The sequence below is a fragment of the Ambystoma mexicanum genome, chromosome 4q (genome assembly GCF_040938575.1).
Source record: "Ambystoma mexicanum isolate Mex_15411 chromosome 4q, UKY_AmexF1_1, whole genome shotgun sequence".
Taxonomy (NCBI): domain Eukaryota; kingdom Metazoa; phylum Chordata; class Amphibia; order Caudata; family Ambystomatidae; genus Ambystoma; species Ambystoma mexicanum.
This window is the reverse complement of record NC_090928.1, coordinates 531,057,561-531,071,721: the sequence shown is the minus strand read 5'-3', so window position 1 is coordinate 531,071,721 and position 14,161 is coordinate 531,057,561. Positions and strand designations below refer to the sequence as shown.

The 14,161-nt window shown below is 38.7% G+C and overlaps 1 non-coding gene across 1 annotated transcript; it reads left to right on the top strand.

Moving 5' to 3' along the window:
• The first annotated feature begins 13,841 nt into the window (after nucleotides 1–13,841).
• On the top strand, nucleotides 13,842–13,914 carry TRNAK-CUU (transfer RNA lysine (anticodon CUU)). Its single transcript has one exon. It is a non-coding gene; the product is annotated as a tRNA-Lys (tRNA).
• Nucleotides 13,915–14,161: the final 247 nt, after the last annotated feature.

Genomic DNA, 14,161 nt, shown 5'->3' with positions numbered 1-14,161 from the left:
TGTGGAAAACGGCAGTGCAGGGATAGGGAAGAAAACTATAGGTATCCAAAGGAGGCCGGCTAGCTCAGTCGGTAGAGCATGAGACTCTTAATCTCAGGGTCATGGGTGCGAGCCCCACGTTGGGCGAAAACAACTAAAATTTTAATGCTTTTTGACCAAAAAAATAGAAATTGAAAGTCTCTTTACAATATTTGCAATATTTTGATTGTTAACATGCAATATATGAATGCATGTCTGGATGATGTGTAATGGGGCAATACCACACCTTAATGTATTCACTGTAAAAGAAAAAGTATGTATCATCTTACTATAAAAAAAAGTGGAGAAAACACAAATAAGACTTTTTTCCACACAGGTTTAATCGGCTATTTCCTGATATTCTTCAATGCGTTCTGATATTGACTGGTAATTGTGTTTGATACTTTCTTAGACTATTTCTGCCTCTGGCTGATGTGTATTTTCTTTCCAAACTCCACCAGAGCCTATGATTACACAGCATCCTATCTGTGGAAAACGGCAGTGCAGGGATAGGGAAGAAAACTATAGGTATGCAAAGGAGCCCGGCTAGCTCAGTCGGCAGAGCATGAGACTCTTAATCTCAGGGTCGTGGGTTCGAGCCCCACGTTGGGCGAAAACAACTAAAATTGTCGGACTTTTTGACCAAAAAAATACATCCTATCTGTGGAAAACAGCAGTGCAGGGATAGGGAAGAAAACTATAGGCATCCAAAGGAGCCCGGCTAGCTCAGTCGGTAGAGCAAGAGACTCTTAATCTCAGGGTCGTGGGTTTGAGCCCCACGTTGGGCGAAAACAACTAAAATTTTAGTGCTTTTTGACCAAAAAAATAGAAATTGAAAGTCTCTTTACAATATTTGCAATATTTTCATTGTTAACATGCAATATATGAATGCATGTCTGGATGATGTGTAATGGGGCAACACCACACCTTAATGTATTCACTGTAAAAGAAAAAGTATGTATCATCTTACTATAAAATAAAGTGGAGAAAACACAAATAAGACTTTTTTCCACACATGTTTAATCGGCTATTTCCTGATATTCTTCAATGCGTTCTGATATTGACAGGTAATTGTGTTTGATACTTTCTTAGACTATTTCTGCCTCTGGCTGATGTGTATTTTCTTTCCAAACTCCACCAGAGCCTATGATTACACAGCATCCTATCTGTGGAAAACGACAGTGCAGGGATAGGGAAGAAAACTATAGGCATCCAAAGGAGCCCGGCTAGCTCAGTCGGTAGAGCATGAGACTCTTAATCTCAGGGTCGAGGGTGCGAGCCCCACGTTGGGCGAAAACAACTAAAATATTAATGCTTTTTGACCAAAAAAATAGAAATTGAAAGTTTCTTTACAATATTTGCAATATTTTGATTGTTAACATGCAATATATGAATGCATGTCTGGATGATGTGTAATGGGGCAATACCACACCTTAATGTATTCACTGTAAAAGAAAAAGTATGTATCATCTTACTATAAAGTAAAGTGGAGAAAACACAAATAAGACTTTTTTCCACACAGGTTTAATCGGCTATTTCCTGATATTCTTCAATGCGTTCTGATATTGACTGGTAATTGTGTTTGATACTTTCTTAGACTATTTCTGCCTCTGGCTGATGTGTATTTTCTTTCCAAACTCCACCAGAGCCTACGATTACACAGCATCCTATCTGTGGAAAACGGCAGTGCAGGGATAGGGAAGAAAACTATAGGCATCCAAAGTAGCCCGGCTAGCTCGGTCGGTAGAGCTTGAGACTCTTAATCTCAGGGTCGTGGGTTCGTGCCCCACGTTGGGCGAAAACAACTAAAATTTTGGTGCTTTTTGACCAAAAAAATACATCCTATCTGTGGAAAACGGCAGTGCAGGGATAGGGAAGAAAACTATAGGAATCCAAAGGAGCCCGGCTTGCTCAGTCGGTAGCGCATGAGACTCTTAATCTCAGGGTCGTGGGTTCGAGCCCCACGTTCGGCGAAAACAACTAAAATTTGAGTGCTTTTTGACCAAAAAAAATAGAAATTGAAAGTCTCTTTACAATATTTGCAATATTTTCATTGTTAACATGCAATATATGAATGCATGTCTGGATGATGTGTAATGGGGCAATACCACACATTAATGTATTCACTGTAAAAGAAAAAATATGTATCATCTTACTATAAAATAAAGTGGAGAAAACACAAATAAGACTTTTTTCCACACAGGTTTAATCGACTATTTCCTGATATTCTTCAATGCGTTCTGATATTGACTGGTAATTGTGTTTGATACTTTCTTAGACTATTTCTGCCTCTGGCTGATGTGTATTTTCTTTCCAAACTCCACCAGAGCCTGTGATTACACAGCATCCTATCTGTGGAAAACGGCAGTGCAGGGATAGGGAAGAAAACTATAGGTATCCAAAGGAGGCCGGCTAGCTCAGTCGGTAGAGCATGAGACTCTTAATCTCAGGGTCATGGGTGCGAGCCCCACGTTGGGCGAAAACAACTAAAATTTTAATGCTTTTTGACCAAAAAAATAGAAATTGAAAGTCTCTTTACAATATTTGCAATATTTTGATTGTTAACATGCAATATATGAATGCATGTCTGGATGATGTGTAATGGGGCAATACCACACCTTAATGTATTCACTGTAAAAGAAAAAGTATGTATCATCTTACTATAAAAAAAAGTGGAGAAAACACAAATAAGACTTTTTTCCACACAGGTTTAATCGGCTATTTCCTGATATTCTTCAATGCGTTCTGATATTGACTGGTAATTGTGTTTGATACTTTCTTAGACTATTTCTGCCTCTGGCTGATGTGTATTTTCTTTCCAAACTCCACCAGAGCCTATGATTACACAGCATCCTATCTGTGGAAAACAGCAGTGCAGGGATAGGGAAGAAAACTATAGGTATGCAAAGGAGCCCGGCTAGCTCAGTCGGCAGAGCATGAGACTCTTAATCTCAGGGTCGTGGGTTCGAGCCCCACGTTGGGCGAAAACAACTAAAATTGTAGGAATTTTTGACCAAAAAAATACATCCTATCTGTGGAAAACAGCAGTGCAGGGATAGGGAAGAAAACTATAGGCATCCAAAGGAGCCCGGCTAGCTCAGTCGGTAGAGCAAGAGACTCTTAATCTCAGGGTCGTGGGTTTGAGCCCCACGTTGGGCGAAAACAACTAAAATTTTAGTGCTTTTTGACCAAAAAAATAGAAATTGAAAGTCTCTTTACAATATTTGCAATATTTTCATTGTTAACATGCAATATATGAATGCATGTCTGGATGATGTGTAATGGGGCAATACCACACCTTAATGTATTCACTGTAAAAGAAAAAGTATGTATCATCTTACTATAAAATAAAGTGGAGAAAACACAAATAAGACTTTTTTTCCACACATGTTTAATCGGCTATTTCCTGATATTCTTCAATGCGTTCTGATATTGACAGGTAATTGTGTTTGATACTTTCTTAGACTATTTCTGCCTCTGGCTGATGTGTATTTTCTTTCCAAACTCCACCAGAGCCTATGATTACACAGCATCCTATCTGTGGAAAGCGGCAGTGCAGGGATAGGGAAGAAAACTATAAATATCCAAAGGAGCCCGGCTAGCTCAGTCGGTAGAGCATGAGACTCTTAATCTCAGGGTCGTGGGTTCGAGCCCCACGTTGGGCGAAAACAACTAAAATTGTAGTGCTTTTTGACCAAAAAAATACATCCTATCTGTGGAAAACGGCAGTGAAGGGATAGGGAAGAAAACTATAGGCATCCAAAGGAGCCCGGCTAGCTCAGACGGTAGAGCATGAGACTCTTAATCTCAGGGTCGTGGGTTCGAGCCCCACGTTGGGCGAAAACAACTAAAATTGTAGTACTTTTTGACCAAAAAAATACATCCTATCTGTGGAAAACGGCAGAGCAGGGATAGGGAAGAAAACTATAGGCATCCAAAGGAGCCCGGCTAGCTCAGTCGATAGAGCATGAGACTCTTAATCTCAGGGTCGTGGGTTTGAGCCCCACGTTGGACGAAAACAACTAAAATTGTAATGCTTTTTGACCAAAAAAATAGAAATTGAAAGTCTCTTTACAATATTTGCAATATTTTGATTGTTAACATGCAATATATGAATGCATGTCTGGATGATGTGTAATGGGGCAATACCACACCTTAATGTATTCACTGTAAAAGAAAAAGTATGTATCATCTTACTATAAAATAAAGTGGAGAAAACACAAATAAGACTTTTTTCCACACAGGTTTAATCGGCTATTTCCTGATATTCTTCAATGCGTTCTGATATTGACTGGTAATTGTGTTTGATACTTTCTTAGACTATTTCTGCCTCTGGCTGATGTGTATTTTCTTTCCAAACTCCACCAGAGCCTATGATTACACAGCATCCTATCTGTGGAAAACGGCAGTGCAGGGATAGGGAAGAAAACTATAGTCATCCAAAGGAGCCCGGCTAGCTCAGTCGGTAGAGCATGAGACTCTTAATATCAGGGTCGTGGGTTCGAGCCCCACGTTGGGCGAAAACAACTAAAATTTTAGTGCTTTTTGACCAAAAAATAGAAATTGAAAGTCTCTTTACAATATTTGCAATATTTTCATTGTTAACATGCAATATATGAATGCATGTCTGGATGATGTGTAATGGGGCAATACCACACCTTAATGTATTCACTGTAAAAGAAAAAGTATGTATCATCTTACTATAAAATAAAGTGGAGAAAACACAAATAAGACTTTTTTCCACACATGTTTAATCGGCTATTTCCTGATATTCTTCAATGCGTTCTGATATTGACAGGTAATTGTGTTTGATACTTTCTTAGACTATTTCTGCCTCTGGCTGATGTGTATTTTCTTTCCAAACTCCACCAGAGCCTATGATTACACAGCATCCTATCTGTGGAAAGCGGCAGTGCAGGGATAGGGAAGAAAACTATAGACATCCAAAGGAGCCCCGCTAGCTCAGTCGGTAGAGCATGAGACTCTTAATCTCAGGGTCGTGGGTTCGAGCCCCACGTTGGGCGAAAACAACTAAAATTGTAGTGCTTTTTGACCAAAAAAATACATCCTATCTGTGGAAAGCGGCAGTGCAGGGATAGGAAAGAAAACTATAGGCCACCAAAGGAGCCTGGCTAGCTCAGTCGGTAGAGCATGAGACTCTTAATCTCAGGGTCGTGGGTTCGAGCCCCACGTTGGGCAAAAACAACTAAAATTTTAGTGCTTTTTGACCAAAAAAATAGAAATTGAAAGTCTCTTTACAATATTTGCAATATTTTGATTGTTAACATGCAATATATGAATGCATGTCTGGATGATGTGTAATGGGGCAATACCACACCTTAATGTATTCACTGTAAAAGAAAAAGTATGTATCATCTTACTATAAAATAAAGTGGAGAAAACACAAATAAGACTTTTTTTCACACAGGTTTAATCGGCTATTTCCTGATATTCTTCAATGCGTTCTGATATTGACTGGTAATTGTGTTTGATACTTTCTTAGACTATTTCTGCCTCTGGCTGATGTGTATTTTCTTTCCAAACTCCACCAGAGCCTACGATTACACAGCATCCTATCTGTGGAAAACGGCAGTGCAGGGATAGGGAAGAAAACTATAGGCATCCAAAGGAGCCCGGCTAGCTCGGTCGGTAGAGCTTGAGACTCTTAATCTCAGGGTCGTGGGTTCGAGCCCCACGTTGGGCGAAAACAACTAAAATTGTAGTGCTTTTTGACCAAAAAAATAGAAATTGAAAGTCTCTTTACAATATTTGCAATATTTTCATTGTTAACATTTAATATATGAATGCATGTCTGGATGATGTGTAATGGGGCAATACCACACCTTAATGTATTCACTGTAAAAGAAAAAGTATGTATCATCTTACTATAAAATAAAGTGGAGAAAACACAAATAAGACTTTTTTCAACACAGGTTTAATCGGCTATTTCCTGATATTCTTCAATGCGTTCTGATATTGACTGGTAATTGTGTTTGATACTTTCTTAGACTATTTCTGCCTCTGGCTGATGTGTATTTTCTTTCCAAACTCCACCAGAGCCTATGATTACACAGCATCCTATCTGTGGAAAACGGCAGTGCAGGGATAGGGAAGAAAACTATACACATCCAAAGGAGCCCGGCTAGCTCAGTCGGTAGAGCATGAGACTCTTAATCTCAGGGTCGTGGGTTCAACTAAAATTGTAGTGCTTTTTGACCAAAAAAATACATCCTATCTGTGGAAAACGGCAGTGCAGAGATAGGGAAGAAAACTATAGGCATCCAAAAGAGCCCGGCTAGCTCAGTCGGTAGAGCATGAGACTCTTAATCTCAGGGTCGTGGGTTTGAGCCCCACGTTGGGCGAAAACAACTAAAATTTTAGTGCTTTTTGACCAAAAAAATAGAAATTGAAAGTCTCTTTACAATATTTGCAATATTTTCATTGTTAACATGCAATATATGAATGCATGTCTGGATGATGTGTAATGGGGCAATACCACACCTTAATGTATTCACTGTAAAAGAAAAAGTATGTATCATCTTACTATAAAATAAAGTGGAGAAAACACAAATAAGACTTTTTTCCACACAGGTTTAATCGGCTATTTCCTGATATTCTTCAATGCGTTCTGATATTGACTGGTAATTGTGTTTGATACTTTCTTAGACTATTTCTGCCTCTGGCTGATGTGCATTTTCTTTCCAAACTCCACCAGAGCCTATGATTACACAGCATCCTATCTGTGGAAAGCGGCAGTGCAGGGATAGGGAAGAAAACTATAGGCATCCAAAGGAGCCCGGCTAGCTCAGTCGGTAGAGCATGAGACTCTTAATCTCAGGGTCGTGGGTTCGAGCCCCACGTTGGGCGAAAACAACTAAAATTGTAGTGCTTTTTGACCAAAAAAATAGAAATTGAAAGTCTCTTTGCAATATTTTCATTGTTAACATGCAATATATGAATGCATGTCTGGATGATGTGTAATGGGGCAATACCATACCTTAATGTATTCACTGTAAAAGAAAAAGTATGCATCATCTTACTATAAAATAAAGTGGAGAAAACACAAATAAGACTTTTTTCCACACAGGTTTAATCGGCTATTTCCTGATATTCTTCAATGCGTTCTGATATTGACTGGTAATTGTGTTTGATACTTTCTTAGACTATTTCTGCCTCTGGCTGATGTGTATTTTCTTTCCAAACTCCACCAGAGCCTATGATTACACAGCATCCTATCTGTGGAAAGCGGCAGTGCAGGGATAGGGAAGAAAACTATAGGCATCCAAAGGAGCCTGGCTAGCTCAGTCGGTAGAGCATGAGACTCTTAATCTCAGGGTCGTGGGTTTGAGCCCCACGTTGGGCGAAAACAACTAAAATTTTAGTGCTTTTTGACCAAAAAAATAGAAATTGAAAGTCTCTTTACAATATTTGCAATATTTTCATTGTTAACATGCAATATATGAATGCATGTCTGGATGATGTGTAATGGGGCAATACCACACCTTAATGTATTCACTGTAAAAGAAAAAGTATGTATCATCTTACTATAAAATAAAGTGGAGAAAACACAAATAAGACTTTTTTCCACACAGGTTTAATCGGCTATTTCCTGATATTCTTCAATGCGTTCTAATATTGACTGGTAATTGTGTTTGATACTTTATTAGACTATTTCTGCCTCTGGCTGATGTGTATTTTCTTTCCAAACTCCACCAGAGCCTATGATTACACAGCATCCTATCTGTGGAAAGCGGCAGTGCAGGGATAGGGAAGAAAACTATAGACATCCAAAGGAGCCCCGCTAGCTCAGTCGGTAGAGCATGAGACTCTTAATCTCAGGGTCGTGGGTTCGAGCCCCACGTTGGGCGAAAACAACTAAAATTTTAGTGCTTTTGACCAAAAAAATAGAAATTGAAAGTCTCTTTACAATATTTGCAATATTTTGATTGTTAACATGCAATATATGAATGCATGTCTGGATGATGTGTAATGGGGCAATACCACACCTTAATGTATTCACTGTAAAAGAAAAAGTATGTATCATCTTACTATAAAATAAAGTGGAGAAAACACAAATAACACTTTTTTCCACACAGGTTTAATCGGCTATTTCCTGATATTCTTCAATGCGTTCTGATATTGACTGGTAATTGTGTTTGATACTTTCTTAGACTATTTCTGCCTCTGGCTGATGTGTATTTTCTTTCCAAACTCCACCAGAGCCTATGATTACACAGCATCCTATCTGTGGAAAGCGGCAGTGCAGGGATAGGGAAGAAAACTATAGGCATCGAAAGGAGCCCGGCTAGCTCAGTCGGTAGAGCATGAGACTCTTAATCTCAGGGTCGTGGGTTCGAGCCCCACGTTGGGCGAAAACAACTAAAATTGTAGTGCTTTTTGACCAAAAAAATAGAAATTGAAAGTCTCTTTGCAATATTTTCATTGTTAACATGCAATATATGAATGCATGTCTGGATGATGTGTAATGGGGCAATACCATACTTTAATGTATTCACTGTAAAAGAAAAAGTATGCATCATCTTACTATAAAATAAAGTGGAGAAAACACAAATAAGACTTTTTTCCACACAGGTTTAATCGGCTATTTCCTGATATTCTTCAATGCGTTCTGATATTGACTGGTAATTGTGTTTGATACTTTCTTAGACTATTTCTGCCTCTGGCTGATGTGTATTTTCTTTCCAAACTCCACCAGAGCCTATGATTACACAGCATCCTATCTGTGGAAAGCGGCAGTGCAGGGATAGGGAAGAAAACTATAGGCATCCAAAGGAGCCCGGCTAGCTCAGTCGGTAGAGCATGAGACTCTTAATCTCAGGGTCGTGGGTTTGAGCCCCACGTTGGGCGAAAACAACTAAAATTTTAGTGCTTTTTGACCAAAAAAATAGAAATTGAAAGTCTCTTTACAATATTTGCAATATTTTCATTGTTAACATGCAATATATAAATGCATGTCTGGATGATGTGTAATGGGGCAATACCACACCTTAATGTATTCACTGTAAAAGAAAAAGTATGTATCATCTTACTATAAAATAAAGTGGAGAAAACACAAATAAGACTTTTTTCCACACAGGTTTAATCGGCTATTTCCTGATATTCTTCAATGCGTTCTGATATTGACTGGTAATTGTGTTTGATACTTTCTTAGACTATTTCTGCCTCTGGCTGATGTGTATTTTCTTTCCAAACTCCACCAGAGCCTATGATTACACAGCATCCTATCTGTGGAAAGCGGCAGTGCAGGGATAGGGAAGAAAACTATAGGCATCGAAAGGAGCCCGGCTAGCTCAGACGGTAGAGCATGAGACTCTTAATCTCAGGGTCGTGGGTTCGAGCCCCACGTTGGGCGAAAACAACTAAAATTGTAGGACTTTTTGACCAAAAAAATACATCCTATCTGTGGAAAACAGCAGTGCAGGGATAGGGAAGAAAACTATAGGCATCCAAAGGAGCCCGGCTAGCTCAGTCGGTAGAGCAAGAGACTCTTAATCTCAGGGTCGTGGGTTTGAGCCCCACGTTGGGCGAAAACAACTAAAATTTTAGTGCTTTTTGACCAAAAAAATAGAAATTGAAAGTCTCTTTACAATATTTGCAATATTTTCATTGTTAACATGCAATATATGAATGCATGTCTGGATGATGTGTAATGGGGCAATACCACACCTTAATGTATTCACTGTAAAAGAAAAAGTATGTATCATCTTACTATAAAATAAAGTGGAGAAAACACAAATAAGACTTTTTTCCACACATGTTTAATCGGCTATTTCCTGATATTCTTCAATGCGTTCTGATATTGACAGGTAATTGTGTTTGATACTTTCTTAGACTATTTCTGCCTCTGGCTGATGTGTATTTTCTTTCCAAACTCCACCAGAGCCTATGATTACACAGCATCCTATCTGTGGAAAACGGCAGTGCAGGGATAGGGAAGAAAACTATACACATCCAAAGGAGCCCGGCTAGCTCAGTCGGTAGAGCATGAGACTCTTAATCTCAGGGTCGTGGGTTCAACTAAAATTGTAGTGCTTTTTGACCAAAAAAATACATCCTATCTGTGGAAAACGGCAGTGCAGAGATAGGGAAGAAAACTATAGGCATCCAAAAGAGCCCGGCTAGCTCAGTCGGTAGAGCATGAGACTCTTAATCTCAGGGTCGTGGGTTTGAGCCCCACGTTGGGCGAAAACAACTAAAATTTTAGTGCTTTTTGACCAAAAAAATAGAAATTGAAAGTCTCTTTACAATATTTGCAATATTTTCATTGTTAACATGCAATATATGAATGCATGTCTGGATGATGTGTAATGGGGCAATACCACACCTTAATGTATTCACTGTAAAAGAAAAAGTATGTATCATCTTACTATAAAATAAAGTGGAGAAAACACAAATAAGACTTTTTTCCACACAGGTTTAATCGGCTATTTCCTGATATTCTTCAATGCGTTCTGATATTGACTGGTAATTGTGTTTGATACTTTCTTAGACTATTTCTGCCTCTGGCTGATGTGCATTTTCTTTCCAAACTCCACCAGAGCCTATGATTACACAGCATCCTATCTGTGGAAAGCGGCAGTGCAGGGATAGGGAAGAAAACTATAGGCATCCAAAGGAGCCCGGCTAGCTCAGTCGGTAGAGCATGAGACTCTTAATCTCAGGGTCGTGGGTTCGAGCCCCACGTTGGGCGAAAACAACTAAAATTGTAGTGCTTTTTGACCAAAAAAATAGAAATTGAAAGTCTCTTTGCAATATTTTCATTGTTAACATGCAATATATGAATGCATGTCTGGATGATGTGTAATGGGGCAATACCATACCTTAATGTATTCACTGTAAAAGAAAAAGTATGCATCATCTTACTATAAAATAAAGTGGAGAAAACACAAATAAGACTTTTTTCCACACAGGTTTAATCGGCTATTTCCTGATATTCTTCAATGCGTTCTGATATTGACTGGTAATTGTGTTTGATACTTTCTTAGACTATTTCTGCCTCTGGCTGATGTGTATTTTCTTTCCAAACTCCACCAGAGCCTATGATTACACAGCATCCTATCTGTGGAAAGCGGCAGTGCAGGGATAGGGAAGAAAACTATAGGCATCCAAAGGAGCCTGGCTAGCTCAGTCGGTAGAGCATGAGACTCTTAATCTCAGGGTCGTGGGTTTGAGCCCCACGTTGGGCGAAAACAACTAAAATTTTAGTGCTTTTTGACCAAAAAAATAGAAATTGAAAGTCTCTTTACAATATTTGCAATATTTTCATTGTTAACATGCAATATATGAATGCATGTCTGGATGATGTGTAATGGGGCAATACCACACCTTAATGTATTCACTGTAAAAGAAAAAGTATGTATCATCTTACTATAAAATAAAGTGGAGAAAACACAAATAAGACTTTTTTCCACACAGGTTTAATCGGCTATTTCCTGATATTCTTCAATGCGTTCTAATATTGACTGGTAATTGTGTTTGATACTTTATTAGACTATTTCTGCCTCTGGCTGATGTGTATTTTCTTTCCAAACTCCACCAGAGCCTATGATTACACAGCATCCTATCTGTGGAAAGCGGCAGTGCAGGGATAGGGAAGAAAACTATAGACATCCAAAGGAGCCCCGCTAGCTCAGTCGGTAGAGCATGAGACTCTTAATCTCAGGGTCGTGGGTTCGAGCCCCACGTTGGGCGAAAACAACTAAAATTTTAGTGCTTTTGACCAAAAAAATAGAAATTGAAAGTCTCTTTACAATATTTGCAATATTTTCATTGTTAACATGCAATATATGAATGCATGTCTGGATGATGTGTAATGGGGCAATACCACACCTTAATGTATTCACTGTAAAAGAAAAAGTATGTATCATCTTACTATAAAATAAAGTGGAGAAAACACAAATAAGACTTTTTTCCACACAGGTTTAATCGGCTATTTCCTGATATTCTTCAATGCGTTCTGATATTGACTGGTAATTGTGTTTGATACTTTCTTAGACTATTTCTGCCTCTGGCTGATGTGTATTTTCTTTCCAAACTCCACCAGAGCCTATGATTACACAGCATCCTATCTGTGGAAAGCGGCAGTGCAGGGATAGGGAAGAAAACTATAGGCATCGAAAGGAGCCTGGCTAGCTCAGTCGGTAGAGCATGAGACTCTTAATCTCAGGGTCGTGGGTTCGAGCCCCACGTTGGGCGAAAACAACTAAAATTGTAGTGCTTTTTGACCAAAAAAATAGAAATTGAAAGTCTCTTTGCAATATTTTCATTGTTAACATGCAATATATGAATGCATGTCTGGATGATGTGTAATGGGGCAATACCATACTTTAATGTATTCACTGTAAAAGAAAAAGTATGCATCATCTTACTATAAAATAAAGTGGAGAAAACACAAATAAGACTTTTTTCCACACAGGTTTAATCGGCTATTTCCTGATATTCTTCAATGCGTTCTGATATTGACTGGTAATTGTGTTTGATACTTTCTTAGACTATTTCTGCCTCTGGCTGATGTGTATTTTCTTTCCAAACTCCACCAGAGCCTATGATTACACAGCATCCTATCTGTGGAAAGCGGCAGTGCAGGGATAGGGAAGAAAACTATAGGCATCCAAAGGAGCCCGGCTAGCTCAGTCGGTAGAGCATGAGACTCTTAATCTCAGGGTCGTGGGTTTGAGCCCCACGTTGGGCGAAAACAACTAAAATTTTAGTGCTTTTTGACCAAAAAAATAGAAATTGAAAGTCTCTTTACAATATTTGCAATATTTTCATTGTTAACATGCAATATATAAATGCATGTCTGGATGATGTGTAATGGGGCAATACCACACCTTAATGTATTCACTGTAAAAGAAAAAGTATGTATCATCTTACTATAAAATAAAGTGGAGAAAACACAAATAAGACTTTTTTCCACACAGGTTTAATCGGCTATTTCCTGATATTCTTCAATGCGTTCTGATATTGACTGGTAATTGTGTTTGATACTTTCTTAGACTATTTCTGCCTCTGGCTGATGTGTATTTTCTTTCCAAACTCCACCAGAGCCTATGATTACACAGCATCCTATCTGTGGAAAACGACAGTGCAGGGATAGGGAAGAAAACTATAGGCATCCAAAGGAGCCCGGCTAGCTCAGTCGGTAGAGCATGAGACTCTTAATCTCAGGGTCGTGGGTGCGAGCCCCACGTTGGGCGAAAACAACTAAAATTTTAATGCTTTTTGACCAAAAAAATAGAAATTGAAAGTTTCTTTACAATATTTGCAATATTTTGATTGTTAACATGCAATATATGAATGCATGTCTGGATGATGTGTAATGGGGCAATACCACACCTTAATGTATTCACTGTAAAAGAAAAAGTATGTATCATCTTACTATAAAAAAAGTGGAGAAAACACAAATAAGACTTTTTTCCACACAGGTTTAATCGGCTATTTCCTGATATTCTTCAATGCGTTCTGATATTGACTGGTAATTGTGTTTGATACTTTCTTAGACTATTTCTGCCTCTGGCTGATGTGTATTTTCTTTCCAAACTCCACCAGAGCCTATGATTACACAGCATCCTATATGTGGAAAACGGCAGTGCAGGGATAGGGAACAAAACTATAGGCATCCAAAGGATCCCGGCTAGCTCAGTCGGTAGAGCATGAGACTCTTAATCTCAGGGTCGTGGGTTCGAGCCCCACGTTGGGCGAAAACAACTAAAATTGTAGTGCTTTTTGACCAAAAAAATACATCCTATCTGTGGAAAACAGCAGTGCAGGGATAGGGAAGAAAACTATAGGCATCCAAAGGAGCCCGGCTAGCTCAGTCGGTAGAGCATGAGACTCTTAATCTCAGGGTCGTGGGTTCGATCCCCACGTTGGGCGAAAACAACTAAAATTGTAGTGCTTTTTGACCAAAAAAATAGAAATTGAAAGTCTCTTTGCAATATTTTCATTGTTAACATGCAATATATGAATGCATGTCTGGATGATGTGTAATGGGGCAATACCATACTTTAATGTATTCACTGTAAAAGAAAAAGTATGCATCATCTTACTATAAAATAAAGTGGAGAAAACACAAATAAGACTTTTTTCCACACAGGTTTAATCGGCTATTTCCTGATATTCT